Source organism: Hyla sarda, chromosome 3 (genome assembly GCF_029499605.1).
Source record: "Hyla sarda isolate aHylSar1 chromosome 3, aHylSar1.hap1, whole genome shotgun sequence".
Taxonomy (NCBI): Eukaryota; Metazoa; Chordata; class Amphibia; order Anura; family Hylidae; genus Hyla; species Hyla sarda.
The window spans coordinates 3,802,792-3,827,616 of record NC_079191.1 but is presented as its reverse complement, the minus strand read 5'-3'; the positions used below and the strand labels follow the sequence as shown (position 1 = coordinate 3,827,616).

The following is a 24,825-nucleotide window of genomic DNA, read 5'->3' as shown; positions in this document are numbered from 1 at the left end:
AATGCGTTGGCCGGGAATCAAACCCGGGTCAACTGCTTGGAAGGCAGCTATGCTTACCACTATACCACCAACGCTTCTTTGACAGCTGTGATGTCGGTGATGTCGGTGACGTCTGTGATTCGCATGGCTTAGACTGACTACTTCTGCTATCATGAAGAGCAAAATTCGTTCACAAAGACCTTAAAACACCTCCAAAGAAGAGGAACAATGCGTTGGCCTAGAAACGAACTTACCTCAATTACAATGGTGGAAACAGTAAAATTGATTGCTTAGCAGAGGATGGTTTCGATCCATCGACCTCTGGGTTATGGGCCCAGCACGCTTCCGCTGCGCCACTCTGCTTCTGTCTGTAAAGGAGATGAGAAGCATAACTACCCTCTGGTTCCTGTCAAGCTGCTAGTGGGAAGGCGGTCTCTGCCGTTTCAGCAAGTTTAGCTTAAAAGCCGATTGTTATGGGCTGAAGTCCACCTGGAGACCAGCATTTGGGTTTTCGCTTGTGCCTAGTCACGAGCATGCAGCACCGTTGTCTCTGTGGCGCAATCGGTTAGCGCGTTCGGCTGTTAACCGAAAGGTTGGTGGTTCAAGCCCACCCAGGGACGAGGTCCCCTTTTTGATTTGGTTGCACGTCACAGCTAAAGGTGGTTCTTTGGCGAGCCTTAGATGTGCTCTCAACTGAAAGCTTGGTCTCTGTGCCTGTTTTAAAGTCCCAATGTTGACGGGAGACCTCTCTGGAAAGGGTGTTTCTAGTGTTAAGAGTAGGGGTCAGCGGAAGTGTGTGTGTTTCAGCAGCTTGAAACATCCCAAATGAAAACATACCCCCCAAAAAAATGTCCTTCGAGCCGGAATCGAACCAGCGACCTAAGGATTGCCGATTGTTCTACTACAGTCCTCCGCTCTACCAGCTGAGCTATCGAAGGATTGGCAAAGCTGGGTGTGTGCAACTCTTTGGCTTGGCTAAGAGTGCCATGAGCATTAGCTAAAAAGATGTTTGAAAAAGTCAAAAAGTTTTTGGAGGATGCGGGCATCGATCCCGCTACCTCTCGCATGCTTGGCTAAGAGTGCCATGAGCATTAGCTAAAAAGATGTTTGAAAAAGTCAAAAAGTTTTTGGAGGATGCGGGCATCGATACCGCTACCTCTCGCATGCTAAGCGAGCGCTCTACCATTTGAGCTAATCCCCCATGTCTGACCCACGCATTTAGCCACGCAATCCACTGATCAATCTCTGTAACTGTTTGAACCTTTTTTTTTTTTTTTTTTTAAGTGTCAAAATATTTTTGACATTAGAACACTAAGACTGGGATGTTTACAGAGCTTCGCGTGGCTTAATACTTAGGACAAGAAAGTTGTTATGTAGCAGATGAGGCTCTAGAGCCATGGGACCCTTTTGGGAGGAGCATTGTAATGGGAGGAGCATTGTAATGTAAGGAGCTGAAAGGGTGCTTCTAGCTGCAAAATTTTTTACCATGAAAGAGCAAGCATAGGAGACAGGTGACAAAACCTTGAAAGAAATGCGTTGGCCGGGAATCGAACCCGGGTCAACTGCTAGGAAGGCAGCTATGCTTACCACTATACCACCAACGCTTCTGTGACAGCTGTGATGTTGGTGATGTCGGTGACGTCTGTGATTCGCATGGCTTAGACTGACTACTTCTGCTATCATGAAGAGCAAAATTCGTTCACAAAGACCTTAAAACACACCCAGCTTTGCCAATCCTTCGATAGCTCAGCTGGTAGAGCGGAGGACTGTAGTAGAACAATCGGCAATCCTTAGGTCGCTGGTTCGATTCCGGCTCGAAGGACATTTTTTTGGGGGGTATGTTTTCATTTGGGATGTTTCAAGCTGCTGAAACACACACACTTCCGCTGACCCCTACTCTTAACACTAGAAACACCCTTTCCAGAGAGGTCTCCCGTCAACATTGGGACTTTAGCTGTGACGTGCAACCAAATCAAAAAGGGGACCTCGTCCCTGGGTGGGCTTGAACCACCAACCTTTCGGTTAACAGCCGAACGCGCTAACCGATTGCGCCACAGAGACAACGGTGCTGCATGCTCGTGACTAGGCACAAGCGAAAACCCAAATGCTGGAATTGAACCCGGGTCAACTGCTTGGAAGGCAGCTATGCTTACCACTATACCACCAACGCTTCTTTGACAGCTGTGATGTCGGTGATCTTTTTAGCTAATGCTCATGGCACTCTTAGCCAAGCCAAAGAGTTGCACACACCCAGCTTTGCCAATCCTTCGATAGCTCAGCTGGTAGAGCGGAGGACTGTAGTAGAACAATCGGCAATCCTTAGGTCGCTGGTTCGATTCCGGCTCGAAGGACATTTTTTTGGGGGGTATGTTTTCATTTGGGATGTTTCAAGCTGCTGAAACACACACACTTCCGCTGACCCCTACTCTTAACACTAGAAACACCCTTTCCAGAGAGGTCTCCCGTCAACATTGGGACTTTAAAACAGGCACAGAGACCAAGCTTTCAGTTGAGAGCACATCTAAGGCTCGCCAAAGAACCACCTTTAGCTGATTGCGCCACAGAGACAACGGTGCTGCATGCTCGTGACTAGGCACAAGCGAAAACCCAAATGCTGGTCTCCAGGTGGACTTCAGCCCATAACAATCGGCTTTTAAGCTAAACTTGCTGAAACGGCAGAGACCGCCTTCCCGCTAGCAGCTTGACAGGAACCAGAGGGTAGTTATGCTTCTCATCTCCTTTACAGACAGAAGCAGAGTGGCGCAGCGGAAGCGTGCTGGGCCCATAACCCAGAGGTCGATGGATCGAAACCATCCTCTGCTAAGCAATCAATTTTACTGTTTCCACCATTGTAATGGAGGCAGTCCTCCGCTCTACCAGCTGAGCTATCGAAGGATTGGCAAAGCTGGGTGTGTGCAACTCTTTGGCTTGGCTAAGAGTGCCATGAGCATTAGCTAAAAAGATGTTTGAAAAAGTCAAAAAGTTTTTGGAGGATGCGGGCATCGATCCCGCTACCTCTCGCATGCTAAGCGAGCGCTCTACCATTTGAGCTAATCCCCCATGTCTGACCTACGCATTTAGCCACGCAATCCACTGATCAATCTCTGTAACTGTTTGAAACTTTTTTTTTTTTTTTTTTTTTTTTAAGTGTCAAAATATTTTTGACATTAGAAGACTAAGACTGGGATGTTTACAGAGCTTCGCGTGGCTTAATACTTAGGACAAGAAAGTTGTTATGTAGCAGATGAGGCTCTAGAGCCATGGGACCCTTTTGGGAGGAGCATTGTAATGGGAGGAGCATAGTAATGTAAGGAGCTGAAAGGGTGCTTCTAGCTGCAAAATTTTTTACCATGAAAGAGCAAGCATAGGGGACAGGTGACAAAACCTTGAAAGAAATGCGTTGGCCGGGAATCGAACCCGGGTCAACTGCTTGGAAGGCAGCTATGCTTACCACTATACCACCAACGCTTCTTTGACAGCTGTGATGTCGGTGATGTCGGTGACGTCTGTGATTCGCATGGCTTAGACTGACTACTTCTGCTATCATGAAGAGCAAAATTCGTTCACAAAGACCTTAAAACACCTCCAAAGAAGAGGAACAATGCGTTGGCCTAGAAACGAACTTGCCTCAATTACAATGGTGGAAACAGTAAAATTGATTGCTTAGCAGAGGATGGTTTCGATCCATCGACCTCTGGGTTATGGGCCCAGCACGCTTCCGCTGCGCCACTCTGCTTCTGTCTGTAAAGGAGATGAGAAGCATAACTACCCTCTGGTTTCTGTCAAGCTGCTAGCGGGAAGGCGGTCTCTGCCGTTTCAGCAAGTTTAGCTTAAAAGCCGATTGTTATGGGCTGAAGTCCACCTGGAGACCAGCATTTGGGTTTTCGCTTGTGCCTAGTCACGAGCATGCAGCACCGTTGTCTCTGTGGCGCAATCGGTTAGCGCGTTCGGCTGTTAACCGAAAGGTTGGTGGTTCAAGCCCACCCAGGGACGAGGTCCCCTTTTTGATTTGGTTGCACGTCACAGCTAAAGGTGGTTCTTTGGCGAGCCTTAGATGTGCTCTCAACTGAAAGCTTGGTCTCTGTGCCTGTTTTAAAGTCCCAATGTTGACGGGAGACCTCTCTGGAAAGGGTGTTTCTAGTGTTAAGAGTAGGGGTCAGCGGAAGTTTGTGTGTTTCAGCAGCTTGAAACATCCCAAATGAAAACATACCCCCCAAAAAAATGTCCTTCGAGCCGGAATCGAACCAGCGACCTAAGGATTGCCGATTGTTCTACTACAGTCCTCCGCTCTACCAGCTGAGCTATCGAAGGATTGGCAAAGCTGGGTGTGTGCAACTCTTTGGCTTGGCTAAGAGTGCCATGAGCATTAGCTAAAAAGATGTTTGAAAAAGTCAAAAAGTTTTTGGAGGATGCGGGCATCGATCCCGCTACCTCTCGCATGCTAAGCGAGCGCTCTACCATTTGAGCTAATCCCCCATGTCTGACCCACGCATTTAGCCACGCAATCCACTGATCAATCTCTGTAACTGTTTGAAACTTTTTTTTTTTTTTTTTTTTTTTTTAAGTGTCAAAATATTTTTGACATTAGAAGACTAAGACTGGGATGTTTACAGAGCTTCGCGTGGCTTAATACTTAGGACAAGAAAGTTGTTATGTAGCAGATGAGGCTCTAGAGCCATGGGACCCTTTTGGGAGGAGCATTGTAATGGGAGGAGCATTGTAATGTAAGGAGCTGAAAGGGTGCTTCTAGCTGCAAAATTTTTTACCATGAAAGAGCAAGCATAGGAGACAGGTGACAAAACCTTGAAAGAAATGCGTTGGCCGGGAATCGAACCCGGGTCAACTGCTTGGAAGGCAGCTATGCTTACCACTATACCACCAACGCTTCTTTGACAGCTGTGATGTCGGTGATGTCGGTGACGTCTGTGATTCGCATGGCTTAGACTGACTACTTCTGCTATCATGAAGAGCAAAATTCGTTCACAAAGACCTTAAAACACCTCCAAAGAAGAGGAACAATGCGTTGGCCTAGAAACGAACTTGCCTCAATTACAATGGTGGAAACAGTAAAATTGATTGCTTAGCAGAGGATGGTTTCGATCCATCGACCTCTGGGTTATGGGCCCAGCACGCTTCCGCTGCGCCACTCTGCTTCTGTCTGTAAAGGAGATGAGAAGCATAACTACCCTCTGGTTCCTGTCAAGCTGCTAGCGGGAAGGCGGTCTCTGCCGTTTCAGCAAGTTTAGCTTAAAAGCCGATTGTTATGGGCTGAAGTCCACCTGGAGACCAGCATTTGGGTTTTCGCTTGTGCCTAGTCACGAGCATGCAGCACTGTTGTCTCTGTGGCGCAATCGGTTAGCGCGTTCGGCTGTTAACCGAAAGGTTGGTGGTTCAAGCCCACCCAGGGACGAGGTCCCCTTTTTGATTTGGTTGCACGTCACAGCTAAAGGTGGTTCTTTGGCGAGCCTTAGATGTGCTCTCAACTGAAAGCTTGGTCTCTGTGCCTGTTTTAAAGTCCCAATGTTGACGGGAGACCTCTCTGGAAAGGGTGTTTCTAGTGTTAAGAGTAGGGGTCAGCGGAAGTGTGTGTGTTTCAGCAGCTTGAAACATCCCAAATGAAAACATACCCCCCAAAAAAATGTCCTTCGAGCCGGAATCGAACCAGCGACCTAAGGATTGCCGATTGTTCTACTACAGTCCTCCGCTCTACCAGCTGAGCTATCGAAGGATTGGCAAAGCTGGGTGTGTGCAACTCTTTGGCTTGGCTAAGAGTGCCATGAGCATTAGCTAAAAAGATCACCGACATCACAGCTGTCAAAGAAGCGTTGGTGGTATAGTGGTAAGCATAGCTGCCTTCCAAGCAGTTGACCCGGGTTCGATTCCAGCATTTGGGTTTTCGCTTGTGCCTAGTCACGAGCATGCAGCACCGTTGTCTCTGTGGCGCAATCGGTTAGCGCGTTTGGCTGTTAACCGAAAGGTTGGTGGTTCAAGCCCACCCAGGGACGAGGTCCCCTTTTTGATTTGGTTGCACGTCACAGCTAAAGTCCCAATGTTGACGGGAGACCTCTCTGGAAAGGGTGTTTCTAGTGTTAAGAGTAGGGGTCAGCGGAAGTGTGTGTGTTTCAGCAGCTTGAAACATCCCAAATGAAAACATACCCCCCAAAAAAATGTCCTTCGAGCCGGAATCGAACCAGCGACCTAAGGATTGCCGATTGTTCTACTACAGTCCTCCGCTCTACCAGCTGAGCTATCGAAGGATTGGCAAAGCTGGGTGTGTGCAACTCTTTGGCTTGGCTAAGAGTGCCATGAGCATTAGCTAAAAAGATGTTTGAAAAAGTCAAAAAGTTTTTGGAGGATGCGGGCATCGATCCCGCTACCTCTCGCATGCTAAGCGAGCGCTCTACCATTTGAGCTAATCCCCCATGTCTGACCCACGCATTTAGCCACGCAATCCACTGATCAATCTCTGTAACTGTTTGAAACTTTTTTTTTTTTTTTTTTTTTTTTTAAGTGTCAAAATATTTTTGACATTAGAAGACTAAGACTGGGATGTTTACAGAGCTTCGCGTGGCTTAATACTTAGGACAAGAAAGTTGTTATGTAGCAGATGAGGCTCTAGAGCCATGGGACCCTTTTGGGAGGAGCATTGTAATGGGAGGAGCATTGTAATGTAAGGAGCTGAAAGGGTGCTTCTAGCTGCAAAATTTTTTACCATGAAAGAGCAAGCATAGGAGACAGGTGACAAAACCTTGAAAGAAATGCATTGGCCGGGAATCGAACCCGGGTCAACTGCTTGGAAGGCAGCTATGCTTACCACTATACCACCAACGCTTCTGTGACAGCTGTGATGTCGGTGATGTCGGTGACATCTGTGATTCGCATGGCTTAGACTGACTACTTCTGCTATCATGAAGAGCAAAATTCGTTCACAAAGACCTTAAAACACCTCCAAAGAAGAGGAACAATGCGTTGGCCTAGAAACGAACTTGCCTCAATTACAATGGTGGAAACAGTAAAATTGATTGCTTAGCAGAGGATGGTTTCGATCCATCGACCTCTGGGTTATGGGCCCAGCACGCTTCCGCTGCGCCACTCTGCTTCTGTCTGTAAAGGAGATGAGAAGCATAACTACCCTCTGGTTCCTGTCAAGCTGCTAGTGGGAAGGCGGTCTCTGCTGTTTCAGCAAGTTTAGCTTAAAAGCCGATTGTTATGGGCTGAAGTCCACCTGGAGACCAGCATTTGGGTTTTCGCTTGTGCCTAGTCACGAGCATGCAGCACCGTTGTCTCTGTGGCGCAATCGGTTAGCGCGTTCGGCTGTTAACCGAAAGGTTGGTGGTTCAAGCCCACCCAGGGACGAGGTCCCCTTTTTGATTTGGTTGCACGTCACAGCTAAAGGTGGTTCTTTGGCGAGCCTTAGATGTGCTCTCAACTGAAAGCTTGGTCTCTGTGCCTGTTTTAAAGTCCCAATGTTGACGGGAGACCTCTCTGGAAAGGGTGTTTCTAGTGTTAAGAGTAGGGGTCAGCGGAAGTGTGTGTGTTTCAGCAGCTTGAAACATCCCAAATGAAAACATACCCCCCAAAAAAATGTCCTTCGAGCCGGAATCGAACCAGCGACCTAAGGATTGCCGATTGTTCTACTACAGTCCTCCGCTCTACCAGCTGAGCTATCGAAGGATTGGCAAAGCTGGGTGTGTGCAACTCTTTGGCTTGGCTAAGAGTGCCATGAGCATTAGCTAAAAAGATGTTTGAAAAAGTCAAAAAGTTTTTGGAGGATGCGGGCATCGATCCCGCTACCTCTCGCATGCTAAGCGAGCGCTCTACCATTTGAGCTAATCCCCCATGTCTGACCCACGCATTTAGCCACGCAATCCACTGATCAATCTCTGTAACTGTTTGAAACTTTTTTTTTTTTTTTTTTTTAAGTGTCAAAATATTTTTGACATTAGAAGACTAAGACTGGGATGTTTACAGAGCTTCGCGTGGCTTAATACTTAGGACAAGAAAGTTGTTATGTAGCAGATGAGGCTCTAGAGCCATGGGACCCTTTTGGGAGGAGCATTGTAATGGGAGGAGCATTGTAATGTAAGGAGCTGAAAGGGTGCTTCTAGCTGCAAAATTTTTTACCATGAAAGAGCAAGCATAGGAGACAGGTGACAAAACCTTGAAAGAAATGCGTTGGCCGGGAATCGAACCCGGGTCAACTGCTTGGAAGGCAGCTATGCTTACCACTATACCACCAACGCTTCTTTGACAGCTGTGATGTCGGTGATGTCGGTGACGTCTGTGATTCGCATGGCTTAGACTGACTACTTCTGCTATCATGAAGAGCAAAATTCGTTCACAAAGACCTTAAAACACCTCCAAAGAAGAGGAACAATGCGTTGGCCTAGAAACGAACTTGCCTCAATTACAATGGTGGAAACAGTAAAATTGATTGCTTAGCAGAGGATGGTTTCGATCCATCGACCTCTGGGTTATGGGCCCAGCACGCTTCCGCTGCGCCACTCTGCTTCTGTCTGTAAAGGAGATGAGAAGCATAACTACCCTCTGGTTCCTGTCAAGCTGCTAGCGGGAAGGCGGTCTCTGCCGTTTCAGCAAGTTTAGCTTAAAAGCCGATTGTTATGGGCTGAAGTCCACCTGGAGACCAGCATTTGGGTTTTCGCTTGTGCCTAGTCACGAGCATGCAGCACCGTTGTCTCTGTGGCGCAATCGGTTAGCGCGTTCGGCTGTTAACCGAAAGGTTGGTGGTTCAAGCCCACCCAGGGACGAGGTCCCCTTTTTGATTTGGTTGCACGTCACAGCTAAAGGTGGTTCTTTGGCGAGCCTTAGATGTGCTCTCAACTGAAAGCTTGGTCTCTGTGCCTGTTTTAAAGTCCCAATGTTGACGGGAGACCTCTCTGGAAAGGGTGTTTCTAGTGTTAAGAGTAGGGGTCAGCGGAAGTGTGTGTGTTTCAGCAGCTTGAAACATCCCAAATGAAAACATACCCCCCAAAAAAATGTCCTTCGAGCCGGAATCGAACCAGCGACCTAAGGATTGCCGATTGTTCTACTACAGTCCTCCGCTCTACCAGCTGAGCTATCGAAGGATTGGCAAAGCTGGGTGTGTGCAACTCTTTGGCTTGGCTAAGAGTGCCATGAGCATTAGCTAAAAAGATGTTTGAAAAAGTCAAAAAGTTTTTGGAGGATGCGGGCATCGATCCCGCTACCTCTCGCATGCTAAGCGAGCGCTCTACCATTTGAGCTAATCCCCCATGTCTGACCCACGCATTTAGCCACGCAATCCACTGATCAATCTCTGTAACTGTTTGAAACTTTTTTTTTTTTTTTTTTTTAAGTGTCAAAATATTTTTGACATTAGAAGACTAAGACTGGGATGTTTACAGAGCTTCGCGTGGCTTAATACTTAGGACAAGAAAGTTGTTATGTAGCAGATGAGGCTCTAGAGCCATGGGACCCTTTTGGGAGGAGCATTGTAATGGGAGGAGCATTGTAATGTAAGGAGCTGAAAGGGTGCTTCTAGCTGCAAAATTTTTTACCATGAAAGAGCAAGCATAGGAGACAGGTGACAAAACCTTGAAAGAAATGCGTTGGCCGGGAATCGAACCCGGGTCAACTGCTTGGAAGGCAGCTATGCTTACCACTATACCACCAACGCTTCTTTGACAGCTGTGATGTCGGTGATGTCGGTGACGTCTGTGATTCGCATGGCTTAGACTGACTACTTCTGCTATCATGAAGAGCAAAATTCGTTCACAAAGACCTTAAAACACCTCCAAAGAAGAGGAACAATGCGTTGGCCTAGAAACGAACTTGCCTCAATTACAATGGTGGAAACAGTAAAATTGATTGCTTAGCAGAGGATGGTTTCGATCCATCGACCTCTGGGTTATGGGCCCAGCACGCTTCCGCTGCGCCACTCTGCTTCTGTCTGTAAAGGAGATGAGAAGCATAACTACCCTCTGGTTCCTGTCAAGCTGCTAGCGGGAAGGCGGTCTCTGCCGTTTCAGCAAGTTTAGCTTAAAAGCCGATTGTTATGGGCTGAAGTCCACCTGGAGACCAGCATTTGGGTTTTCGCTTGTGCCTAGTCACGAGCATGCAGCACCGTTGTCTCTGTGGCGCAATCGGTTAGCGCGTTCGGCTGTTAACCGAAAGGTTGGTGGTTCAAGCCCACCCAGGGACGAGGTCCCCTTTTTGATTTGGTTGCACGTCACAGCTAAAGGTGGTTCTTTGGCGAGCCTTAGATGTGCTCTCAACTGAAAGCTTGGTCTCTGTGCCTGTTTTAAAGTCCCAATGTTGACGGGAGACCTCTCTGGAAAGGGTGTTTCTAGTGTTAAGAGTAGGGGTCAGCGGAAGTGTGTGTGTTTCAGCAGCTTGAAACATCCCAAATGAAAACATACCCCCCAAAAAAATGTCCTTCGAGCCGGAATCGAACCAGCGACCTAAGGATTGCCGATTGTTCTACTACAGTCCTCCGCTCTACCAGCTGAGCTATCGAAGGATTGGCAAAGCTGGGTGTGTGCAACTCTTTGGCTTGGCTAAGAGTGCCATGAGCATTAGCTAAAAAGATGTTTGAAAAAGTCAAAAAGTTTTTGGAGGATGCGGGCATCGATCCCGCTACCTCTCGCATGCTAAGCGAGCGCTCTACCATTTGAGCTAATCCCCCATGTCTGACCCACGCATTTAGCCACGCAATCCACTGATCAATCTCTGTAACTGTTTGAAACTTTTTTTTTTTTTTTTTTTTAAGTGTCAAAATATTTTTGACATTAGAAGACTAAGACTGGGATGTTTACAGAGCTTCGCGTGGCTTAATACTTAGGACAAGAAAGTTGTTATGTAGCAGATGAGGCTCTAGAGCCATGGGACCCTTTTGGGAGGAGCATTGTAATGGGAGGAGCATTGTAATGTAAGGAGCTGAAAGGGTGCTTCTAGCTGCAAAATTTTTTACCATGAAAGAGCAAGCATAGGAGACAGGTGACAAAACCTTGAAAGAAATGCGTTGGCCGGGAATCGAACCCGGGTCAACTGCTTGGAAGGCAGCTATGCTTACCACTATACCACCAACGCTTCTTTGACAGCTGTGATGTCGGTGATGTCGGTGACGTCTGTGATTCGCATGGCTTAGACTGACTACTTCTGCTATCATGAAGAGCAAAATTCGTTCACAAAGACCTTAAAACACCTCCAAAGAAGAGGAACAATGCGTTGGCCTAGAAACGAACTTGCCTCAATTACAATGGTGGAAACAGTAAAATTGATTGCTTAGCAGAGGATGGTTTCGATCCATCGACCTCTGGGTTATGGGCCCAGCACGCTTCCGCTGCGCCACTCTGCTTCTGTCTGTAAAGGAGATGAGAAGCATAACTACCCTCTGGTTCCTGTCAAGCTGCTAGCGGGAAGGCGGTCTCTGCCGTTTCAGCAAGTTTAGCTTAAAAGCCGATTGTTATGGGCTGAAGTCCACCTGGAGACCAGCATTTGGGTTTTCGCTTGTGCCTAGTCACGAGCATGCAGCACCGTTGTCTCTGTGGCGCAATCGGTTAGCGCGTTCGGCTGTTAACCGAAAGGTTGGTGGTTCAAGCCCACCCAGGGACGAGGTCCCCTTTTTGATTTGGTTGCACGTCACAGCTAAAGGTGGTTCTTTGGCGAGCCTTAGATGTGCTCTCAACTGAAAGCTTGGTCTCTGTGCCTGTTTTAAAGTCCCAATGTTGACGGGAGACCTCTCTGGAAAGGGTGTTTCTAGTGTTAAGAGTAGGGGTCAGCGGAAGTGTGTGTGTGTTTCAGCAGCTTGAAACATCCCAAATGAAAACATACCCCCCAAAAAAATGTCCTTCGAGCCGGAATCGAACCAGCGACCTAAGGATTGCCGATTGTTCTACTACAGTCCTCCGCTCTACCAGCTGAGCTATCGAAGGATTGGCAAAGCTGGGTGTGTGCAACTCTTTGGCTTGGCTAAGAGTGCCATGAGCATTAGCTAAAAAGATGTTTGAAAAAGTCAAAAAGTTTTTGGAGGATGCGGGCATCGATCCCGCTACCTCTCGCATGCTAAGCGAGCGCTCTACCATTTGAGCTAATCCCCCATGTCTGACCCACGCATTTAGCCACGCAATCCACTGATCAATCTCTGTAACTGTTTGAAACTTTTTTTTTTTTTTTTTTTTTTTTAAGTGTCAAAATATTTTTGACATTAGAAGACTAAGACTGGGATGTTTACAGAGCTTCGCGTGGCTTAATACTTAGGACAAGAAAGTTGTTATGTAGCAGATGAGGCTCTAGAGCCATGGGACCCTTTTGGGAGGAGCATTGTAATGGGAGGAGCATTGTAATGTAAGGAGCTGAAAGGGTGCTTCTAGCTGCAAAATTTTTTACCATGAAAGAGCAAGCATAGGAGACAGGTGACAAAACCTTGAAAGAAATGCGTTGGCCGGGAATCGAACCCGGGTCAACTGCTTGGAAGGCAGCTATGCTTACCACTATACCACCAACGCTTCTTTGACAGCTGTGATGTCGGTGATGTCGGTGACGTCTGTGATTCGCATGGCTTAGACTGACTACTTCTGCTATCATGAAGAGCAAAATTCGTTCACAAAGACCTTAAAACACCTCCAAAGAAGAGGAACAATGCGTTGGCCTAGAAACGAACTTGCCTCAATTACAATGGTGGAAACAGTAAAATTGATTGCTTAGCAGAGGATGGTTTCAATCCATCGACCTCTGGGTTATGGGCCCAGCACGCTTCCGCTGCGCCACTCTGCTTCTGTCTGTAAAGGAGATGAGAAGCATAACTACCCTCTGGTTCCTGTCAAGCTGCTAGCGGGAAGGCGGTCTCTGCCGTTTCAGCAAGTTTAGCTTAAAAGCCGATTGTTATGGGCTGAAGTCCACCTGGAGACCAGCATTTGGGTTTTCGCTTGTGCCTAGTCACAAGCATGCAGCACCGTTGTCTCTGTGGCGCAATCGGTTAGCGCGTTCGGCTGTTAACCGAAAGGTTGGTGGTTCAAGCCCACCCAGGGACGAGGTCCCGTTTTTGATTTGGTTGCACGTCACAGCTAAAGGTGGTTCTTTGGCGAGCCTTAGATGTGCTCTCAACTGAAAGCTTGGTCTCTGTGCCTGTTTTAAAGTCCCAATGTTGACGGGAGACCTCTCTGGAAAGGGTGTTTCTAGTGTTAAGAGTAGGGGTCAGCGGAAGTGTGTGTGTTTCAGCAGCTTGAAACATCCCAAATGAAAACATACCCCCCAAAAAAATGTCCTTCGAGCCGGAATCGAACCAGCGACCTAAGGATTGCCGATTGTTCTACTACAGTCCTCCGCTCTACCAGCTGAGCTATCGAAGGATTGGCAAAGCTGGGTGTGTGCAACTCTTTGGCTTGGCTAAGAGTGCCATGAGCATTAGCTAAAAAGATGTTTGAAAAAGTCAAAAAGTTTTTGGAGGATGCGGGCATCGATCCCGCTACCTCTCGCATGCTAAGCGAGCGCTCTACCATTTGAGCTAATCCCCCATGTCTGACCCACGCATTTAGCCACGCAATCCACTGATCAATCTCTGTAACTGTTTGAAACTTTTTTTTTTTTTTTTTTTTTTTTTAAGTGTCAAAATATTTTTGACATTAGAAGACTAAGACTGGGATGTTTACAGAGCTTCGCGTGGCTTAATACTTAGGACAAGAAAGTTGTTATGTAGCAGATGAGGCTCTAGAGCCATGGGACCCTTTTGGGAGGAGCATTGTAATGGGAGGAGCATTGTAATGTAAGGAGCTGAAAGGGTGCTTCTAGCTGCAAAATTTTTTACCATGAAAGAGCAAGCATAGGAGACAGGTGACAAAACCTTGAAAGAAATGCGTTGGCCGGGAATCAAACCCGGGTCAACTGCTTGGAAGGCAGCTATGCTTACCACTATACCACCAACGCTTCTTTGACAGCTGTGATGTCGGTGATGTCGGTGACGTCTGTGATTCGCATGGCTTAGACTGACTACTTCTGCTATCATGAAGAGCAAAATTCGTTCACAAAGACCTTAAAACACCTCCAAAGAAGAGGAACAATGCGTTGGCCTAGAAACGAACTTGCCTCAATTACAATGGTGGAAACAGTAAAATTGATTGCTTAGCAGAGGATGGTTTCGATCCATCGACCTCTGGGTTATGGGCCCAGCACGCTTCCGCTGCGCCACTCTGCTTCTGTCTGTAAAGGAGATGAGAAGCATAACTACCCTCTGGTTCCTGTCAAGCTGCTAGTGGGAAGGCGGTCGATTGCCGATTGTTCTACTACAGTCCTCCGCTCTACCAGCTGAGCTATCGAAGGATTGGCAAAGCTGGGTGTGTGCAACTCTTTGGCTTGGCTAAGAGTGCCATGAGCATTAGCTAAAAAGATCACCGACATCACAGCTGTCAAAGAAGCGTTGGTGGTATAGTGGTAAGCATAGCTGCCTTCCAAGCAGTTGACCCGGGTTCGATTCCAGCATTTGGGTTTTCGCTTGTGCCTAGTCACGAGCATGCAGCACCGTTGTCTCTGTGGCGCAATCGGTTAGCGTGTTCGGCTGTTAACCGAAAGGTTGGTGGTTCAAGCCCACCCAGGGACGAGGTGCCCTTTTTGATTTGGTTGCACGTCACAGCTAAAGTCCCAATGTTGACGGGAGACCTCTCTGGAAAGGGTGTTTCTAGTGTTAAGAGTAGGGGTCAGCGGAAGTGTGTGTGTTTCAGCAGCTTGAAACATCCCAAATGAAAACATACCCCCCAAAAAAGAGTGCCATGAGCATTAGCTAAAAAGATGTTTGAAAAAGTCAAAAAGTTTTTGGAGGATGCGGGCATCGATCCCGCTACCTCTCGCATGCTAAGCGAGCGCTCTACCATTTGAGCTAATCCCCCATGTCTGACCCACGCATTTAGCCACGCAATCCACTGATCAATCTCTGTAACTGTTTGAAACTTTTTTTTTTTTTTTTTTTTTTTTAAGTGTCAAAATATTTTTGACATTAGAAGACTAAGACTGGGATGTTTACAGAGCTTCGCGTGGCTTAATACTTAGGACAAGAAAGTTGTTATGTAGCAGATGAGGCTCTAGAGCCATGGGACCCTTTTGGGAGGAGCATTGTAATGGGAGGAGCATTGTAATGTAAGGAGCTGAAAGGGTGCTTCTAGCTGCAAAATTTTTTACCATGAAAGAGCAAGCATAGGAGACAGGTGACAAAACCTTGAAAGAAATGCGTTGGCCGGGAATCGAACCCGGGTCAACTGCTTGGAAGGCAGCTATGCTTACCACTATACCACCAACGCTTCTTTGACAGCTGTGATGTCGGTGATGTCGGTGACGTCTGTGATTCGCATGGCTTAGACTGACTACTTCTGCTATCATGAAGAGCAAAATTCGTTCACAAAGACCTTAAAACACCTCCAAAGAAGAGGAACAATGCGTTGGCCTAGAAACGAACTTGCCTCAATTACAATGGTGGAAACAGTAAAATTGATTGCTTAGCAGAGGATGGTTTCAATCCATCGACCTCTGGGTTATGGGCCCAGCACGCTTCCGCTGCGCCACTCTGCTTCTGTCTGTAAAGGAGATGAGAAGCATAACTACCCTCTGGTTCCTGTCAAGCTGCTAGCGGGAAGGCGGTCTCTGCCGTTTCAGCAAGTTTAGCTTAAAAGCCGATTGTTATGGGCTGAAGTCCACCTGGAGACCAGCATTTGGGTTTTCGCTTGTGCCTAGTCACAAGCATGCAGCACCGTTGTCTCTGTGGCGCAATCGGTTAGCGCGTTCGGCTGTTAACCGAAAGGTTGGTGGTTCAAGCCCACCCAGGGACGAGGTCCCGTTTTTGATTTGGTTGCACGTCACAGCTAAAGGTGGTTCTTTGGCGAGCCTTAGATGTGCTCTCAACTGAAAGCTTGGTCTCTGTGCCTGTTTTAAAGTCCCAATGTTGACGGGAGACCTCTCTGGAAAGGGTGTTTCTAGTGTTAAGAGTAGGGGTCAGCGGAAGTGTGTGTGTTTCAGCAGCTTGAAACATCCCAAATGAAAACATACCCCCCAAAAAAATGTCCTTCGAGCCGGAATCGAACCAGCGACCTAAGGATTGCCGATTGTTCTACTACAGTCCTCCGCTCTACCAGCTGAGCTATCGAAGGATTGGCAAAGCTGGGTGTGTGCAACTCTTTGGCTTGGCTAAGAGTGCCATGAGCATTAGCTAAAAAGATGTTTGAAAAAGTCAAAAAGTTTTTGGAGGATGCGGGCATCGATCCCGCTACCTCTCGCATGCTAAGCGAGCGCTCTACCATTTGAGCTAATCCCCCATGTCTGACCCACGCATTTAGCCACGCAATCCACTGATCAATCTCTGTAACTGTTTGAAACTTTTTTTTTTTTTTTTTTTTTTTTTAAGTGTCAAAATATTTTTGACATTAGAAGACTAAGACTGGGATGTTTACAGAGCTTCGCGTGGCTTAATACTTAGGACAAGAAAGTTGTTATGTAGCAGATGAGGCTCTAGAGCCATGGGACCCTTTTGGGAGGAGCATTGTAATGGGAGGAGCATTGTAATGTAAGGAGCTGAAAGGGTGCTTCTAGCTGCAAAATTTTTTACCATGAAAGAGCAAGCATAGGAGACAGGTGACAAAACCTTGAAAGAAATGCGTTGGCCGGGAATCAAACCCGGGTCAACTGCTTGGAAGGCAGCTATGCTTACCACTATACCACCAACGCTTCTTTGACAGCTGTGATGTCGGTGATGTCGGTGACGTCTGTGATTCGCATGGCTTAGACTGACTACTTCTGCTATCATGAAGAGCAAAATTCGTTCACAAAGACCTTAAAACACCTCCAAAGAAGAGGAACAATGCGTTGGCCTAGAAACGAACTTGCCTCAATTACAATGGTGGAAACAGTAAAATTGATTGCTTAGCAGAGGATGGTTTCGATCCATCGACCTCTGGGTTATGGGCCCAGCACGCTTCCGCTGCGCCACTCTGCTTCTGTCTGTAAAGGAGATGAGAAGCATAACTACCCTCTGGTTCCTGTCAAGCTGCTAGTGGGAAGGCGGTCTCTGCCGTTTCAGCAAGTTTAGCTTAAAAGCCGATTGTTATGGGCTGAAGTCCACCTGGAGACCAGCATTTGGGTTTTCGCTTGTGCCTAGTCACGAGCATGCAGCACCGTTGTCTCTGTGGCGCAATCGGTTAGCGCGTTCGGCTGTTAACCGAAAGGTTGGTGGTTCAAGCCCACCCAGGGACGAGGTCCCCTTTTTGATTTGGTTGCACGTCACAGCTAAAGGTGGTTCTTTGGCGAGCCTTAGATGTGCTCTCAACTGAAAGCTTGGTCTCTGTGCCTGTTTTAAAGTCCCAATGTTGACGGGAGACCTCTCTGGAAAGGGTGTTTCTAGTGTTAAGAGTAGGGGTCAGCGGAAGTGTGTGTGTTTCAGCAGCTTGAAACATCCCAAATGAAAACATACCCCCCAAAAAAATTTCCTTCGAGCCGGAATCGAACCAGCGACCTAAGGATTGCCGATTGTTCTACTACAGTCCTCCGCTCTACCAGCTGAGCTATCGAAGGATTGGCAAAGCTGGGTGTGTGCAACTCTTTGGCTTGGCTAAGAGTGCCATGAGCATTAGCTAAAAAGATGTTTGAAAAAGTCAAAAAGTTTTTGGAGGATGCGGGCATCGATCCCGCTACCTCTCGCATGCTAAGCGAGCGCTCTACCATTTGAGCTAATCCCCCATGTCTGACCCACGCATTTAGCCACGCAATCCACTGATCAATCTCTGTAACTGTTTGAAACTTTTTTTTTTTTTTTTTTTAAGTGTCAAAATATTTTTGACATTAGAAGACTAAGACTGGGATGTTTACAGAGCTTCGCGTGGCTTAATACTTAGGACAAGAAAGTTGTTATGTAGCAGATGAGGCTCTAGAGCCATGGGACCCTTTTGGGAGGAGCATTGTAATGGGAGGAGCATTGTAATGTAAGGAGCTGAAAGGGTGCTTCTAGCTGCAAAATTTTTTACCATGAAAGAGCAAGCATAGGAGACAGGTGACAAAACCTTGAAAGAAATGCGTTGGCCGGGAATCGAACCCAGGTCAACTGCTTGGAAGGCAGCTATGCTTACCACTATACCACCAACGCTTCTTTGACAGCTGTGATGTCGGTGATGTCGGTGACGTCTGTGATTCGCATGGCTTAGACTGACTACTTCTGCTATCATGAAGAGCAAAATTCGTTCACAAAGACCTTAAAACACCTCCAAAGAAGAGGAACAATGCGTTGGCCTAGAAACGAACTTGCCTCAATTACAATGGTGGAAACAGTAAAATTGATTGCTTAGCAGAGGATGGTTTCGATCAATCGACCTCTGGGTTATGGGGCCAGCACGCTTCCGCTGCGCCACTCTGCTTCTGTCTGTAAAGGAGATGAGAAGCATAACTACCCTCTGGTTCCTGTCAAGCTGCTAGCGGGAAGGCGGTCTCTGCCGTTTCAGCAAGTTTAGCTTAAAAGCCGATTGTTATGGGCTGAAGTCCACCTGGAGACCAGCATTTGGGTTTTCGCTTGTGCCTAGTCACGAGCATGCAGCACCGTTGTCTCTGTGGCGCAATCGGTTAGCGCGTTCGGCTGTTAACCGAAAGGTTGGTGGTTCAAGCCCACCCAGGGACGAGGTCCCCTTTTTGATTTGGTTGCACGTCACAGCTAAAGGTGGTTCTTTGGCAAGCCTTAGATGTGCTCTCAACTGAAAGCTTGGTCTCTGTGCCTGTTTTAAAGTCCCAATGTTGACGGGAGACCTCTCTGGAAAGGGTGTTTCTAGTGTTAAGAGTAGGGGTCAGCGGAAGTGTGTGTGTTTCAGCAGCTTGAAACATCCCAAATGAAAACATACCCCCCAAAAAAATGTCCTTCGAGCCGGAATCGAACCAGCGACCTAAGGATTGCCGATTGTTCTACTACAGTCCTCCGCTCTACCAGCTGAGCTATCGAAGGATTGGCAAAGCTGGGTGTGTGCAACTCTTTGGCTTGGCTAAGAGTGCCATGAGCATTAGCTAAAAAGATCACCGACATCACAGCTGTCAAAGAAGCGTTGGTGGTATAGTGGTAAGCATAGCTGCCTTCCAAGCAGTTGACCCGGGTTCGATTCCAGCATTTGGGTTTTCGCTTGTGCCTAGTCACGAGCATGCAGCACCGTTGTCTCTGTGGCGCAATCGGTTAGCGTGTTCGGCTGTTAACCGAAAGGTTGGTGGTTCAAGCCCACCCAGGGACGAGGTGCCCTTTTTGATTTGGTTGCACGTCACAGCTAAAGTCCCAATGTTGACGGGAGACCTCTCTGGAAAGGGTGTTTCTAGTGTTAAGAGTAGGGGTCAGCGGAAGTGTGTGTGTTTCAGCAGCTTGAAACATCCCAAATGAAAACATACCCCCCAAAAAAATGTCCTTCGAGCCGGAATCGAACCAGCGACCTAAGGATTGCCGATTGTTCTACTACAGTCCTCCGCTCTACCAGCTGAGCTATCGAAGGATTGGCAAAGCTGGGTGTGTGCAACTCTTTGGCTTGGCTAAGAGTGCCATGAGCATTAGCTAAAAAGATGTTTGAAAAAGTCAAAAAGTTTTTGGAGGATGCGGGCATCGATCCCGCTACCTCTCGCATGCTAAGCGAGCGCTCTACCATTTGAGCTAATCCCCCATGTCTGACCCACGCATTTAGCCACGCAATCCACTGATCAATCTCTGTAACTGTTTGAAACTTTTTTTTTTTTTTTTTTTAAGTGTCAAAATATTTTTGACATTAGAAGACTAAGACTGGGATGTTTACAGAGCTTCGCGTGGCTTAATACTTAGGACAAGAAAGTTGTTATGTAGCAGATGAGGCTCTAGAGCCATGGGACCCTTTTGGGAGGAGCATTGTAATGGGAGGAGCATTGTAATGTAAGGAGCTGAAAGGGTGCTTCTAGCTGCAAAATTTTTTACCATGAAAGAGCAAGCATAGGAGACAGGTGACAAAACCTTGAAAGAAATGCGTTGGCCGGGAATCGAACCCAGGTCAACTGCTTGGAAGGCAGCTATGCTTACCACTATACCACCAACGCTTCTTTGACAGCTGTGATGTCGGTGATGTCGGTGACGTCTGTGATTCGCATGGCTTAGACTGACTACTTCTGCTATCATGAAGAGCAAAATTCGTTCACAAAGACCTTAAAACACCTCCAAAGAAGAGGAACAATGCGTTGGCCTAGAAACGAACTTGCCTCAATTACAATGGTGGAAACAGTAAAATTGATTGCTTAGCAGAGGATGGTTTCGATCAATCGACCTCTGGGTTATGGGGCCAGCACGCTTCCGCTGCGCCACTCTGCTTCTGTCTGTAAAGGAGATGAGAAGCATAACTACCCTCTGGTTCCTGTCAAGCTGCTAGCGGGAAGGCGGTCTCTGCCGTTTCAGCAAGTTTAGCTTAAAAGCCGATTGTTATGGGCTGAAGTCCACCTGGAGACCAGCATTTGGGTTTTCGCTTGTGCCTAGTCACGAGCATGCAGCACCGTTGTCTCTGTGGCGCAATCGGTTAGCGCGTTCGGCTGTTAACCGAAAGGTTGGTGGTTCAAGCCCACCCAGGGACGAGGTCCCCTTTTTGATTTGGTTGCACGTCACAGCTAAAGGTGGTTCTTTGGCAAGCCTTAGATGTGCTCTCAACTGAAAGCTTGGTCTCTGTGCCTGTTTTAAAGTCCCAATGTTGACGGGAGACCTCTCTGGAAAGGGTGTTTCTAGTGTTAAGAGTAGGGGTCAGCGGAAGTGTGTGTGTTTCAGCAGCTTGAAACATCCCAAATGAAAACATACCCCCCAAAAAAATGTCCTTCGAGCCGGAATCGAACCAGCGACCTAAGGATTGCCGATTGTTCTACTACAGTCCTCCGCTCTACCAGCTGAGCTATCGAAGGATTGGCAAAGCTGGGTGTGTGCAACTCTTTGGCTTGGCTAAGAGTGCCATGAGCATTAGCTAAAAAGATCACCGACATCACAGCTGTCAAAGAAGCGTTGGTGGTATAGTGGTAAGCATAGCTGCCTTCCAAGCAGTTGACCCGGGTTCGATTCCAGCATTTGGGTTTTCGCTTGTGCCTAGTCACGAGCATGCAGCACCGTTGTCTCTGTGGCGCAATCGGTTAGCGTGTTCGGCTGTTAACCGAAAGGTTGGTGGTTCAAGCCCACCCAGGGACGAGGTGCCCTTTTTGATTTGGTTGCACGTCACAGCTAAAGTCCCAATGTTGACGGGAGACCTCTCTGGAAAGGGTGTTTCTAGTGTTAAGAGTAGGGGTCAGCGGAAGTGTGTGTGTTTCAGCAGCTTGAAACATCCCAAATGAAAACATACCCCCCAAAAAAATGTCCTTCGAGCCGGAATCGAACCAGCGACCTAAGGATTGCCGATTGTTCTACTACAGTCCTCCGCTCTACCAGCTGAGCTATCGAAGGATTGGCAAAGCTGGGTGTGTGCAACTCTTTGGCTTGGCTAAGAGTGCCATGAGCATTAGCTAAAAAGATGTTTGAAAAAGTCAAAAAGTTTTTGGAGGATGCGGGCATCGATCCCGCTACCTCTCGCATGCTAAGCGAGCGCTCTACCATTTGAGCTAATCCCCCATGTCTGACCCACGCATTTAGCCACGCAATCCACTGATCAATCTCTGTAACTGTTTGAAACTTTCTTTTTTTTTTTTTTTTTTTTAAGTGTCAAAATATTTTTGACATTAGAAGACTAAGACTGGGATGTTTACAGAGCTTCGCGTGGCTTAATACTTAGGACAAGAAAGTTGTTATGTAGCAGATGAGGCTCTAGAGCCATGGGACCCTTTTGGGAGGAGCATTGTAATGGGAGGAGCATTGTAATGTAAGGAGCTGAAAGGGTGCTTCTAGCTGCAAAATTTTTTACCATGAAAGAGCAAGCATAGGAGACAGGTGACAAAACCTTGAAAGAAATGCATTGGCCGGGAATCGAACCCGGGTCAACTGCTTGGAAGGCAGCTATGCTTACCACTATACCACCAACGCTTCTGTGACAGCTGTGATGTCGGTGATGTCGGTGACGTCTGTGATTCGCATGGCTTAGACTGACTACTTCTGCTATCATGAAGAGCAAAATTCGTTCACAAAGACCTTAAAACACCTCCAAAGAAGAGGAACAATGCGTTGGCCTAGAAACGAACTTGCCTCAATTACAATGGTGGAAACAGTAAAATTGATTGCTTAGCAGAGGATGGTTTCGATCCATCGACCTCTGGGTTATGGGCCCAGCACGCTTCCGCTGCGCCACTCTGCTTCTGTCTGTAAAGGAGATGAGAAGCATAACTACCCTCTGGTTCCTGTCAAGCTGCTAGTGGGAAGGCGGTCTCTGCCGTTTCAGCAAGTTTAGCTTAAAAGCCGATTGTTATGGGCTGAAGTCCACCTGGAGACCAGCATTTGGGTTTTCGCTTGTGCCTAGTCACGAGCATGCAGCACCGTTGTCTCTGTGGCGCAATCGGTTAGCGCGTTCGGCTGTTAACCGAAAGGTTGGTGGTTCAAGCCCACCCAGGGACGAGGTCCCCTTTTTGATTTGGTTGCACGTCACAGCTAAAGGTGGTTCTTTGGCGAGCCTTAGATGTGCTCTCAACTGAAAGCTTGGTCTCTGTGCCTGTTTTAAAGTCCCAATGTTGACGGGAGACCTCTCTGGAAAGGGTGTTTCTAGTGTTAAGAGTAGGGGTCAGCGGAAGTGTGTGTGTTTCAGCAGCTTGAAACATCCCAAATGAAAACATACCCCCCAAAAAAATGTCCTTCGAGCCGGAATCGAACCAGCGACCTAAGGATTGCCGATTGTTCTACTACAGTCCTCCGCTCTACCAGCTGAGCTATCGAAGGATTGGCAAAGCTGGGTGTGTGCAACTCTTTGGCTTGGCTAAACCACTATACCACCAACGCTTCTTTGACAGCTGTGATGTCGGTGATGTCGGTGACGTCTGTGATTCGCATGGCTTAGACTGACTACTTCTGCTATCATGAAGAGCAAAATTCGTTCACAAAGACCTTAAAACACCTCCAAAGAAGAGGAACAATGCGTTGGCCTAGAAACGAACTTGCCTCAATTACAATGGTGGAAACAGTAAAATTGATTGCTTAGCAGAGGATGGTTTCGATCCATCGACCTCTGGGTTATGGGCCCAGCACGCTTCCGCTGCGCCACTCTGCTTCTGTCTGTAAAGGAGATGAGAAGCATAACTACCCTCTGGTTCCTGTCAAGCTGCTAGTGGGAAGGCGGTCTCTGCCGTTTCAGCAAGTTTAGCTTAAAAGCCGATTGTTATGGGCTGAAGTCCACCTGGAGACCAGCATTTGGGTTTTCGCTTGTGCCTAGTCACGAGCATGCAGCACCGTTGTCTCTGTGGCGCAATCGGTTAGCGCGTTCGGCTGTTAACCAAAAGGTTGTTGGTTCAAGCCCACCCAGGGACGAGGTCCCCTTTTTGATTTGGTTGCACGTCACAGCTAAAGGTGGTTCTTTGGCGAGCCTTAGATGTGCTCTCAACTGAAAGCTTGGTCTCTGTGCCTGTTTTAAAGTCCCAATGTTGACGGGAGACCTCTCTGGAAAGGGTGTTTCTAGTGTTAAGAGTAGGGGTCAGCGGAAGTGTGTGTGTTTCAGCAGCTTGAAACATCCCAAATGAAAACATACCCCCCAAAAAAATGTCCTTCGAGCCGGAATCGAACCAGCGACCTAAGGATTGCCGATTGTTCTACTACAGTCCTCCGCTCTACCAGCTGAGCTATCGAAGGATTGGCAAAGCTGGGTGTGTGCAACTCTTTGGCTTGGCTAAGAGTGCCATGAGCATTAGCTAAAAAGATGTTTGAAAAAGTCAAAAAGTTTTTGGAGGATGCGGGCATCGATCCCGCTACCTCTCGCATGCTAAGCGAGCGCTCTACCATTTGAGCTAATCCCCCATGTCTGACCCACGCATTTAGCCACGCAATCCACTGATCAATCTCTGTAACTGTTTGAAACTTTTTTTTTTTTTTTAAGTGTCAAAATATTTTTGACATTAGAAGACTAAGACTGGGATGTTTACAGAGCTTCGCGTGGCTTAATACTTAGGACAAGAAAGTTGTTATGTAGCAGATGAGGCTCTAGAGCCATGGGACCCTTTTGGGAGGAGCATTGTAATGGGAGGAGCATTGTAATGTAAGGAGCTGAAAGGGTGCTTTTAGCTGCAAAATTTTTTACCATGAAAGAGCAAGCATAGGAGACAGGTGACAAAACCTTGAAAGAAATGCGTTGGCCGGGAATCGAACCCGGGTCAACTGCTTGGAAGGCAGCTATGCTTACCACTATACCACCAACGCTTCTTTGACAGCTGTGATGTCGGTGATGTCGGTGATGTCTGTGATTCGCATGGCTTAGACTGACTACTTCTGCTATCATGAAGAGCAAAATTCGTTCACAAAGACCTTAAAACACCTCCAAAGAAGAGGAACAATGCGTTGGCCTAGAAACGAACTTGCCTCAATTACAATGGTGGAAACAGTAAAATTGATTGCTTAGCAGAGGATGGTTTCGATCCATCGACCTCTGGGTTATGGGCCCAGCACGCTTCCGCTGCGCCACTCTGCTTCTGTCTGTAAATGAGATGAGAAGCATAACTACCCTCTGGTTCCTGTCAAGCTGCTAGCGGGAAGGCGGTCTCTGCCGATTCAGCAAGTTTAGCTTAAAAGCCGATTGTTATGGGCTGAAGTCCACCTGGAGACCAGCATTTGGGTTTTCGCTTGTGCCTAGTCACGAGCATGCAGCACTGTTGTCTCTGTGGCGCAATCGGTTAGCGCGTTCGGCTGTTAACCGAAAGGTTGGTGGTTCAAGCCCACCCAGGGACGAGGTCCCCTTTTTGATTTGGTTGCACGTCACA

The 24,825-nt window shown here is 47.5% G+C and overlaps 63 non-coding genes across 63 annotated transcripts; 16 read left to right on the top strand and 47 right to left on the bottom strand.

The window, feature by feature from the left end:
- Nucleotides 1–2: 2 nt before the first annotated feature.
- On the bottom strand, nt 3–74 carry TRNAG-UCC (transfer RNA glycine (anticodon UCC)). Its single transcript has one exon. It is a non-coding gene; the product is annotated as a tRNA-Gly (tRNA).
- A 451-nt stretch (nt 75–525) lies between these two features.
- Nucleotides 526–599, top strand: TRNAN-GUU (transfer RNA asparagine (anticodon GUU)). Its single transcript has one exon. It is a non-coding gene; the product is annotated as a tRNA-Asn (tRNA).
- Nucleotides 600–830: 231 nt separating this feature from the next.
- TRNAY-GUA (transfer RNA tyrosine (anticodon GUA)) lies at nt 831–917 on the bottom strand. The gene is given in 2 exon segments: nt 831–866; nt 881–917. It is a non-coding gene; the product is annotated as a tRNA-Tyr (tRNA).
- A 797-nt stretch (nt 918–1,714) lies between these two features.
- On the top strand, nt 1,715–1,801 carry TRNAY-GUA (transfer RNA tyrosine (anticodon GUA)). The gene is given in 2 exon segments: nt 1,715–1,751; nt 1,766–1,801. It is a non-coding gene; the product is annotated as a tRNA-Tyr (tRNA).
- Nucleotides 1,802–1,966: 165 nt separating this feature from the next.
- On the bottom strand, nt 1,967–2,040 carry TRNAN-GUU (transfer RNA asparagine (anticodon GUU)). Its single transcript has one exon. It is a non-coding gene; the product is annotated as a tRNA-Asn (tRNA).
- A 203-nt stretch (nt 2,041–2,243) lies between these two features.
- TRNAY-GUA (transfer RNA tyrosine (anticodon GUA)) lies at nt 2,244–2,330 on the top strand. The gene is given in 2 exon segments: nt 2,244–2,280; nt 2,295–2,330. It is a non-coding gene; the product is annotated as a tRNA-Tyr (tRNA).
- Nucleotides 2,331–2,966: 636 nt separating this feature from the next.
- TRNAA-AGC (transfer RNA alanine (anticodon AGC)) lies at nt 2,967–3,039 on the bottom strand. The gene has a single exon. It is a non-coding gene; the product is annotated as a tRNA-Ala (tRNA).
- Nucleotides 3,040–3,375: 336 nt separating this feature from the next.
- TRNAG-UCC (transfer RNA glycine (anticodon UCC)) lies at nt 3,376–3,447 on the bottom strand. Its single transcript has one exon. It is a non-coding gene; the product is annotated as a tRNA-Gly (tRNA).
- Nucleotides 3,448–3,898: 451 nt separating this feature from the next.
- Nucleotides 3,899–3,972, top strand: TRNAN-GUU (transfer RNA asparagine (anticodon GUU)). Its single transcript has one exon. It is a non-coding gene; the product is annotated as a tRNA-Asn (tRNA).
- A 231-nt stretch (nt 3,973–4,203) lies between these two features.
- TRNAY-GUA (transfer RNA tyrosine (anticodon GUA)) lies at nt 4,204–4,290 on the bottom strand. Its single transcript is given in 2 exon segments — nt 4,204–4,239; nt 4,254–4,290. It is a non-coding gene; the product is annotated as a tRNA-Tyr (tRNA).
- A 92-nt stretch (nt 4,291–4,382) lies between these two features.
- Nucleotides 4,383–4,455, bottom strand: TRNAA-AGC (transfer RNA alanine (anticodon AGC)). The gene has a single exon. It is a non-coding gene; the product is annotated as a tRNA-Ala (tRNA).
- Nucleotides 4,456–4,792: 337 nt separating this feature from the next.
- TRNAG-UCC (transfer RNA glycine (anticodon UCC)) lies at nt 4,793–4,864 on the bottom strand. The gene has a single exon. It is a non-coding gene; the product is annotated as a tRNA-Gly (tRNA).
- Nucleotides 4,865–5,315: 451 nt separating this feature from the next.
- Nucleotides 5,316–5,389, top strand: TRNAN-GUU (transfer RNA asparagine (anticodon GUU)). The gene has a single exon. It is a non-coding gene; the product is annotated as a tRNA-Asn (tRNA).
- A 231-nt stretch (nt 5,390–5,620) lies between these two features.
- TRNAY-GUA (transfer RNA tyrosine (anticodon GUA)) lies at nt 5,621–5,707 on the bottom strand. The gene is given in 2 exon segments: nt 5,621–5,656; nt 5,671–5,707. It is a non-coding gene; the product is annotated as a tRNA-Tyr (tRNA).
- A 442-nt stretch (nt 5,708–6,149) lies between these two features.
- TRNAY-GUA (transfer RNA tyrosine (anticodon GUA)) lies at nt 6,150–6,236 on the bottom strand. Its single transcript is given in 2 exon segments — nt 6,150–6,185; nt 6,200–6,236. It is a non-coding gene; the product is annotated as a tRNA-Tyr (tRNA).
- Nucleotides 6,237–6,328: 92 nt separating this feature from the next.
- On the bottom strand, nt 6,329–6,401 carry TRNAA-AGC (transfer RNA alanine (anticodon AGC)). The gene has a single exon. It is a non-coding gene; the product is annotated as a tRNA-Ala (tRNA).
- Nucleotides 6,402–6,738: 337 nt separating this feature from the next.
- On the bottom strand, nt 6,739–6,810 carry TRNAG-UCC (transfer RNA glycine (anticodon UCC)). Its single transcript has one exon. It is a non-coding gene; the product is annotated as a tRNA-Gly (tRNA).
- Nucleotides 6,811–7,261: 451 nt separating this feature from the next.
- On the top strand, nt 7,262–7,335 carry TRNAN-GUU (transfer RNA asparagine (anticodon GUU)). The gene has a single exon. It is a non-coding gene; the product is annotated as a tRNA-Asn (tRNA).
- Nucleotides 7,336–7,566: 231 nt separating this feature from the next.
- Nucleotides 7,567–7,653, bottom strand: TRNAY-GUA (transfer RNA tyrosine (anticodon GUA)). Its single transcript is given in 2 exon segments — nt 7,567–7,602; nt 7,617–7,653. It is a non-coding gene; the product is annotated as a tRNA-Tyr (tRNA).
- A 92-nt stretch (nt 7,654–7,745) lies between these two features.
- TRNAA-AGC (transfer RNA alanine (anticodon AGC)) lies at nt 7,746–7,818 on the bottom strand. Its single transcript has one exon. It is a non-coding gene; the product is annotated as a tRNA-Ala (tRNA).
- A 332-nt stretch (nt 7,819–8,150) lies between these two features.
- Nucleotides 8,151–8,222, bottom strand: TRNAG-UCC (transfer RNA glycine (anticodon UCC)). The gene has a single exon. It is a non-coding gene; the product is annotated as a tRNA-Gly (tRNA).
- A 451-nt stretch (nt 8,223–8,673) lies between these two features.
- TRNAN-GUU (transfer RNA asparagine (anticodon GUU)) lies at nt 8,674–8,747 on the top strand. The gene has a single exon. It is a non-coding gene; the product is annotated as a tRNA-Asn (tRNA).
- A 231-nt stretch (nt 8,748–8,978) lies between these two features.
- TRNAY-GUA (transfer RNA tyrosine (anticodon GUA)) lies at nt 8,979–9,065 on the bottom strand. Its single transcript is given in 2 exon segments — nt 8,979–9,014; nt 9,029–9,065. It is a non-coding gene; the product is annotated as a tRNA-Tyr (tRNA).
- Nucleotides 9,066–9,157: 92 nt separating this feature from the next.
- On the bottom strand, nt 9,158–9,230 carry TRNAA-AGC (transfer RNA alanine (anticodon AGC)). Its single transcript has one exon. It is a non-coding gene; the product is annotated as a tRNA-Ala (tRNA).
- A 332-nt stretch (nt 9,231–9,562) lies between these two features.
- On the bottom strand, nt 9,563–9,634 carry TRNAG-UCC (transfer RNA glycine (anticodon UCC)). The gene has a single exon. It is a non-coding gene; the product is annotated as a tRNA-Gly (tRNA).
- Nucleotides 9,635–10,085: 451 nt separating this feature from the next.
- TRNAN-GUU (transfer RNA asparagine (anticodon GUU)) lies at nt 10,086–10,159 on the top strand. The gene has a single exon. It is a non-coding gene; the product is annotated as a tRNA-Asn (tRNA).
- A 231-nt stretch (nt 10,160–10,390) lies between these two features.
- TRNAY-GUA (transfer RNA tyrosine (anticodon GUA)) lies at nt 10,391–10,477 on the bottom strand. The gene is given in 2 exon segments: nt 10,391–10,426; nt 10,441–10,477. It is a non-coding gene; the product is annotated as a tRNA-Tyr (tRNA).
- Nucleotides 10,478–10,569: 92 nt separating this feature from the next.
- Nucleotides 10,570–10,642, bottom strand: TRNAA-AGC (transfer RNA alanine (anticodon AGC)). Its single transcript has one exon. It is a non-coding gene; the product is annotated as a tRNA-Ala (tRNA).
- A 332-nt stretch (nt 10,643–10,974) lies between these two features.
- TRNAG-UCC (transfer RNA glycine (anticodon UCC)) lies at nt 10,975–11,046 on the bottom strand. Its single transcript has one exon. It is a non-coding gene; the product is annotated as a tRNA-Gly (tRNA).
- A 451-nt stretch (nt 11,047–11,497) lies between these two features.
- On the top strand, nt 11,498–11,571 carry TRNAN-GUU (transfer RNA asparagine (anticodon GUU)). The gene has a single exon. It is a non-coding gene; the product is annotated as a tRNA-Asn (tRNA).
- A 233-nt stretch (nt 11,572–11,804) lies between these two features.
- Nucleotides 11,805–11,891, bottom strand: TRNAY-GUA (transfer RNA tyrosine (anticodon GUA)). Its single transcript is given in 2 exon segments — nt 11,805–11,840; nt 11,855–11,891. It is a non-coding gene; the product is annotated as a tRNA-Tyr (tRNA).
- Nucleotides 11,892–11,983: 92 nt separating this feature from the next.
- TRNAA-AGC (transfer RNA alanine (anticodon AGC)) lies at nt 11,984–12,056 on the bottom strand. The gene has a single exon. It is a non-coding gene; the product is annotated as a tRNA-Ala (tRNA).
- A 336-nt stretch (nt 12,057–12,392) lies between these two features.
- TRNAG-UCC (transfer RNA glycine (anticodon UCC)) lies at nt 12,393–12,464 on the bottom strand. Its single transcript has one exon. It is a non-coding gene; the product is annotated as a tRNA-Gly (tRNA).
- Nucleotides 12,465–12,915: 451 nt separating this feature from the next.
- On the top strand, nt 12,916–12,989 carry TRNAN-GUU (transfer RNA asparagine (anticodon GUU)). Its single transcript has one exon. It is a non-coding gene; the product is annotated as a tRNA-Asn (tRNA).
- Nucleotides 12,990–13,220: 231 nt separating this feature from the next.
- Nucleotides 13,221–13,307, bottom strand: TRNAY-GUA (transfer RNA tyrosine (anticodon GUA)). Its single transcript is given in 2 exon segments — nt 13,221–13,256; nt 13,271–13,307. It is a non-coding gene; the product is annotated as a tRNA-Tyr (tRNA).
- Nucleotides 13,308–13,399: 92 nt separating this feature from the next.
- TRNAA-AGC (transfer RNA alanine (anticodon AGC)) lies at nt 13,400–13,472 on the bottom strand. The gene has a single exon. It is a non-coding gene; the product is annotated as a tRNA-Ala (tRNA).
- Nucleotides 13,473–13,809: 337 nt separating this feature from the next.
- TRNAG-UCC (transfer RNA glycine (anticodon UCC)) lies at nt 13,810–13,881 on the bottom strand. Its single transcript has one exon. It is a non-coding gene; the product is annotated as a tRNA-Gly (tRNA).
- An 883-nt stretch (nt 13,882–14,764) lies between these two features.
- Nucleotides 14,765–14,837, bottom strand: TRNAA-AGC (transfer RNA alanine (anticodon AGC)). The gene has a single exon. It is a non-coding gene; the product is annotated as a tRNA-Ala (tRNA).
- A 336-nt stretch (nt 14,838–15,173) lies between these two features.
- On the bottom strand, nt 15,174–15,245 carry TRNAG-UCC (transfer RNA glycine (anticodon UCC)). The gene has a single exon. It is a non-coding gene; the product is annotated as a tRNA-Gly (tRNA).
- A 451-nt stretch (nt 15,246–15,696) lies between these two features.
- On the top strand, nt 15,697–15,770 carry TRNAN-GUU (transfer RNA asparagine (anticodon GUU)). The gene has a single exon. It is a non-coding gene; the product is annotated as a tRNA-Asn (tRNA).
- A 231-nt stretch (nt 15,771–16,001) lies between these two features.
- Nucleotides 16,002–16,088, bottom strand: TRNAY-GUA (transfer RNA tyrosine (anticodon GUA)). Its single transcript is given in 2 exon segments — nt 16,002–16,037; nt 16,052–16,088. It is a non-coding gene; the product is annotated as a tRNA-Tyr (tRNA).
- Nucleotides 16,089–16,180: 92 nt separating this feature from the next.
- On the bottom strand, nt 16,181–16,253 carry TRNAA-AGC (transfer RNA alanine (anticodon AGC)). Its single transcript has one exon. It is a non-coding gene; the product is annotated as a tRNA-Ala (tRNA).
- Nucleotides 16,254–16,590: 337 nt separating this feature from the next.
- Nucleotides 16,591–16,662, bottom strand: TRNAG-UCC (transfer RNA glycine (anticodon UCC)). The gene has a single exon. It is a non-coding gene; the product is annotated as a tRNA-Gly (tRNA).
- Nucleotides 16,663–17,113: 451 nt separating this feature from the next.
- TRNAN-GUU (transfer RNA asparagine (anticodon GUU)) lies at nt 17,114–17,187 on the top strand. The gene has a single exon. It is a non-coding gene; the product is annotated as a tRNA-Asn (tRNA).
- A 231-nt stretch (nt 17,188–17,418) lies between these two features.
- Nucleotides 17,419–17,505, bottom strand: TRNAY-GUA (transfer RNA tyrosine (anticodon GUA)). Its single transcript is given in 2 exon segments — nt 17,419–17,454; nt 17,469–17,505. It is a non-coding gene; the product is annotated as a tRNA-Tyr (tRNA).
- A 92-nt stretch (nt 17,506–17,597) lies between these two features.
- TRNAA-AGC (transfer RNA alanine (anticodon AGC)) lies at nt 17,598–17,670 on the bottom strand. The gene has a single exon. It is a non-coding gene; the product is annotated as a tRNA-Ala (tRNA).
- A 331-nt stretch (nt 17,671–18,001) lies between these two features.
- Nucleotides 18,002–18,073, bottom strand: TRNAG-UCC (transfer RNA glycine (anticodon UCC)). The gene has a single exon. It is a non-coding gene; the product is annotated as a tRNA-Gly (tRNA).
- A 451-nt stretch (nt 18,074–18,524) lies between these two features.
- TRNAN-GUU (transfer RNA asparagine (anticodon GUU)) lies at nt 18,525–18,598 on the top strand. The gene has a single exon. It is a non-coding gene; the product is annotated as a tRNA-Asn (tRNA).
- A 231-nt stretch (nt 18,599–18,829) lies between these two features.
- TRNAY-GUA (transfer RNA tyrosine (anticodon GUA)) lies at nt 18,830–18,916 on the bottom strand. The gene is given in 2 exon segments: nt 18,830–18,865; nt 18,880–18,916. It is a non-coding gene; the product is annotated as a tRNA-Tyr (tRNA).
- A 442-nt stretch (nt 18,917–19,358) lies between these two features.
- Nucleotides 19,359–19,445, bottom strand: TRNAY-GUA (transfer RNA tyrosine (anticodon GUA)). Its single transcript is given in 2 exon segments — nt 19,359–19,394; nt 19,409–19,445. It is a non-coding gene; the product is annotated as a tRNA-Tyr (tRNA).
- A 92-nt stretch (nt 19,446–19,537) lies between these two features.
- TRNAA-AGC (transfer RNA alanine (anticodon AGC)) lies at nt 19,538–19,610 on the bottom strand. The gene has a single exon. It is a non-coding gene; the product is annotated as a tRNA-Ala (tRNA).
- Nucleotides 19,611–19,941: 331 nt separating this feature from the next.
- On the bottom strand, nt 19,942–20,013 carry TRNAG-UCC (transfer RNA glycine (anticodon UCC)). The gene has a single exon. It is a non-coding gene; the product is annotated as a tRNA-Gly (tRNA).
- Nucleotides 20,014–20,464: 451 nt separating this feature from the next.
- Nucleotides 20,465–20,538, top strand: TRNAN-GUU (transfer RNA asparagine (anticodon GUU)). The gene has a single exon. It is a non-coding gene; the product is annotated as a tRNA-Asn (tRNA).
- A 231-nt stretch (nt 20,539–20,769) lies between these two features.
- TRNAY-GUA (transfer RNA tyrosine (anticodon GUA)) lies at nt 20,770–20,856 on the bottom strand. Its single transcript is given in 2 exon segments — nt 20,770–20,805; nt 20,820–20,856. It is a non-coding gene; the product is annotated as a tRNA-Tyr (tRNA).
- A 442-nt stretch (nt 20,857–21,298) lies between these two features.
- TRNAY-GUA (transfer RNA tyrosine (anticodon GUA)) lies at nt 21,299–21,385 on the bottom strand. The gene is given in 2 exon segments: nt 21,299–21,334; nt 21,349–21,385. It is a non-coding gene; the product is annotated as a tRNA-Tyr (tRNA).
- A 92-nt stretch (nt 21,386–21,477) lies between these two features.
- On the bottom strand, nt 21,478–21,550 carry TRNAA-AGC (transfer RNA alanine (anticodon AGC)). The gene has a single exon. It is a non-coding gene; the product is annotated as a tRNA-Ala (tRNA).
- A 336-nt stretch (nt 21,551–21,886) lies between these two features.
- On the bottom strand, nt 21,887–21,958 carry TRNAG-UCC (transfer RNA glycine (anticodon UCC)). The gene has a single exon. It is a non-coding gene; the product is annotated as a tRNA-Gly (tRNA).
- A 451-nt stretch (nt 21,959–22,409) lies between these two features.
- On the top strand, nt 22,410–22,483 carry TRNAN-GUU (transfer RNA asparagine (anticodon GUU)). Its single transcript has one exon. It is a non-coding gene; the product is annotated as a tRNA-Asn (tRNA).
- Nucleotides 22,484–22,714: 231 nt separating this feature from the next.
- Nucleotides 22,715–22,801, bottom strand: TRNAY-GUA (transfer RNA tyrosine (anticodon GUA)). The gene is given in 2 exon segments: nt 22,715–22,750; nt 22,765–22,801. It is a non-coding gene; the product is annotated as a tRNA-Tyr (tRNA).
- An 816-nt stretch (nt 22,802–23,617) lies between these two features.
- On the bottom strand, nt 23,618–23,704 carry TRNAY-GUA (transfer RNA tyrosine (anticodon GUA)). Its single transcript is given in 2 exon segments — nt 23,618–23,653; nt 23,668–23,704. It is a non-coding gene; the product is annotated as a tRNA-Tyr (tRNA).
- Nucleotides 23,705–23,796: 92 nt separating this feature from the next.
- Nucleotides 23,797–23,869, bottom strand: TRNAA-AGC (transfer RNA alanine (anticodon AGC)). The gene has a single exon. It is a non-coding gene; the product is annotated as a tRNA-Ala (tRNA).
- A 327-nt stretch (nt 23,870–24,196) lies between these two features.
- Nucleotides 24,197–24,268, bottom strand: TRNAG-UCC (transfer RNA glycine (anticodon UCC)). The gene has a single exon. It is a non-coding gene; the product is annotated as a tRNA-Gly (tRNA).
- Nucleotides 24,269–24,719: 451 nt separating this feature from the next.
- On the top strand, nt 24,720–24,793 carry TRNAN-GUU (transfer RNA asparagine (anticodon GUU)). Its single transcript has one exon. It is a non-coding gene; the product is annotated as a tRNA-Asn (tRNA).
- Nucleotides 24,794–24,825: the final 32 nt, after the last annotated feature.